The sequence below is a fragment of the Scylla paramamosain genome, chromosome 2, assembly GCF_035594125.1.
Source record: "Scylla paramamosain isolate STU-SP2022 chromosome 2, ASM3559412v1, whole genome shotgun sequence".
Lineage (NCBI taxonomy): Eukaryota > Metazoa > Arthropoda > Malacostraca > Decapoda > Portunidae > Scylla > Scylla paramamosain.
Genome location: NC_087152.1, coordinates 25,702,991 through 25,706,353, shown reverse-complemented (window position 1 = coordinate 25,706,353; position 3,363 = coordinate 25,702,991). Strand labels below are relative to the sequence as shown.

The window sequence follows — 3,363 nt, the reverse complement described above, 5'->3', positions numbered from 1 at the left end:
TATATATATATATATATATATATATATATATATATATATATTGGGATCAGCGATGCCCTCGTGTTTGATCGGTGTGACGGGAACACTCCAGGAAAAGGAAGGCGGTGCGGCGCAGCAAATGTTGGGGCAAGACTTACACGAGCGTCACGAGAGATTGAAGGAAAAATAGGAGGGAAATTGGAATGGCTTATGGAGTGTACAAACAAGTTTTCATATTACCGCAGCGTTGCCACGTGGATTCGTCAGCAAGAATTCTTTGAAAAATATGAAGTTGAGTTGCTCACATTAACAGTTCTGGATCATTTTCTTCCATTACTATTAAGTAAACACCACAACACACTGCCACAGAGCCACGGACACATCACATGACCGTAACTCACTGAAACATGGCCACACAAAACACACAAGAATACATGCAAGCAATTCATGAATGTGCTGACATGCCCACACTAAGTCAAAATCATAAACTTTGTGTGGCCGCTGCAATTATAATTATAGATGAAAGACACGATGAGGGAATAGCGGGAGGCAGAGGTCGAAGTGCTAGAGAGGGACAGGGCGGGGCTGGAAGGAGCTAGGCGGGGAGTGACGAAGCGATACAGGTCAGGGCAGGAAAGGGCAGGCTGGATGAAAGGAATAAAATCATGTTTCGATTACAGTTTTTTCCATCCTTATATTGTCCGTGTGAATTCGAGTCAAGAAGTAATTATTTGACTTCCATCACCTGCCATCACGAGCCGTGCGTCCACATCACCCCAGGCTCGTCAATCACTACATAAAACATAGAACTACATTTTTTATGTTGAAATACACACAAAAAAGTGTATAAAATTTCACACACACACCCTCGTGTAGGAGTGGCGGCAGCACATGAGAGTGCCGCCGCCGCAATGTGCGTTCGACTTGTCGATGTATCTGGTATTCTTGCGATTCACATACCGACACGCAGCTAAAATCTTACCATTTAACAGCTTGAGAATACTTCTCCCTTCAGAGAGAATCGAACTCCCGGCCTCTGGTTTACTAGACCAGCGCTCTAGCCACTGAGCTAAAATCTTACCATTTAACAGCGTGAGAATACTTCTGCCTTCAGAGAGAATCGAACTCCCGGCCTCTGGTTTACTAGACCAGCGCTCTAGCCACTGAGCTATGAAGGCACAACACACACACACACACACACACACACACGAGCCACAAATGCAGGCCATCATGTCGCATGCAAGGATGTGATGCGCCAGACTCATGACCAACACAGGATCACCAGCATCGCACGTGATCCGCGCCCACCAGCGAGGCTCACACAAGGCTGAGGGCAGTGGCACACGCCTGTCACTCCATCTGATGTTGTTGTTACCCCCGCTGCTCGGCTTGGGGGTTCGCAGCATGGCGTGAGCTACATTACAGTAATCAGACCCATTTAATTCCCTGCAGTTGCACCTAAACACATTACGTGGTGGCTCGTGTTCTTGTCACTGCACTGTGAATAATGGTAATTACCGAGCCTGAGGTGTCAGGTGGAAGCCTTATGGCCCCGTGCACTACAGGGAGTTATGATTGACCTCCGACAGGACCATCCAGATGAGTCTCTCATACGAAGAAAAAACATCCAGCTGGGCAGGCGGTGGTGTGTGTGTGTGTGTGTGTGTGTGTGTGTGTGTGTGTGTGTGTGTGTGTGTGTGTGTGTGTGTGTGTGTGTGTGTGTGTGTGTGTGTGTGCCATCGCGAGTGACACGTGGTTTTCTCCGTACTCCTATCACCACCACCACAACACCCTTCCGTTGCCACCGCAGTCCACGTCTTCCTGAATCCATGACGGGGGTGGTGGTGGCAGTGCTTTCATCCAAGGCAGTCTATGGCAACACCCTGTCCTCACCAGCGTCTCGTACAAAAACCACTAGCAGTCTTCCCAACATGTGTCCGCGAGCTTAAGTTACTGAACCAAGAACTACTTCAGCTATCATTGAAAGTTTCCAGACCCTCACATGCCTCCCCCTCCTCCCTCCATCTCCGGCGTGTCTCTCTGGCCGCAATACAGGAGGCGAGTTTAAAAATAGTCCAGCTGCATTCTTTAGCCACAAAGGAGAAAAGTTGTTGAGCCTTACATATTTACATTACCATTTTATTACAGAAACACCTCGGCCTTAAGGATAAATTTTGCTGTCAAGTCCCACGATAAATATTGGATTTACTGCGAGAACTTTAGCAAGGAGATTAGGAAGGAGTGCGTCGGAGTGGAGGGAGTGGAGAGGTGTGGCAGGGAGAGGGGAAAGAAAACGTGGTGGTGGAGAAAAGATGAGGAAGGGAAGGAAGGAGGAATGCAGCGCCGTGAGAAGGCTGCAGATGTGAGGCGGTGAAGGGAAGGACTCCACCGGGGATGAACAAGTGGGCAGATATTATGACATGTTTCAGCGCCTCTTTTTCGACCGTGAATATACGTACGAAAGACTGTGAATTACGTGACACTGGTGAATCTCGAGACATTTACAAGCTTTATACACTACAGGGAGGGCGATGTGTGTGTACAGGTGTGCTTCAGTGTGGCTGCGTGAGTCTCTTGCCTCACCAATGTGTTGCCTGCGTCGTGAATGTGAAAACAAGAGGCTCGATGGAGTTTGATGGGGAAAAAGAGACACGGGATGAAACAGCAGCAGCACCACACACACACACACACACACACACACACACACACACACCCTCTCTCTCTCTCTCTCTCTCTCTCTCTCTCTCTCTCTCTCTCTCTCTCTCTCTCTCTCTCTCTCTCTCTCTCTCTCTCTCTCTCTCTCTCTCTCTCTCCGATATTTTGATTGTCGTCTTTTTCAGAGAATGACAAGTAACAAAGGCGGTCGTCTAGATATAAGAGAAGAACTCTCCTGGTTCATCCCGTGTTTCCTCGCCACCAGAATCCACTCCCTTGTTTCTCTAACACAAAGGATTGAGCCTTGCTGGGGCTGCCGTCACTTACAATACACAAGATATGATACAGTTGTTCGTTGTTCTCCTAACTTGTTATTACAGAAGTTTCCTCGTTCATTGCCACGGCATTAGTGGTACTCGACACAACGACAATGGCCTGCAGTCCTACACACATTCATCTGGTTTGATTAATAGGTATAATAGTTAACTAGGCAGGCAGGGGGGAGAGGGAGTCAGAGGAGCTAATGGTATTAATTTTATATGGTGCTCTATCTCAGTAGCTCTTGTGTGTTAATGCGACTAGACGTTAATCTATTTACTGACTTATCTCTTCATTTAACTACATATTGATTCACTTGATTTGTCTTTATCTAGCTTTATTATTACTTTCTCTTTCTCTCTCTCTCTCTCTCTCTCTCTCTCTCTCTCTCTCTCTCTCTCTCTCTCTCTC

The 3,363-nt window shown here is 47.2% G+C and overlaps 1 non-coding gene across 1 annotated transcript; it reads right to left on the bottom strand.

The window, feature by feature from the left end:
• Positions 1 to 1,084: 1,084 nt before the first annotated feature.
• Positions 1,085 to 1,157, bottom strand: Trnat-agu (transfer RNA threonine (anticodon AGU)). Its single transcript has one exon. It is a non-coding gene; the product is annotated as a tRNA-Thr (tRNA).
• Positions 1,158 to 3,363: the final 2,206 nt, after the last annotated feature.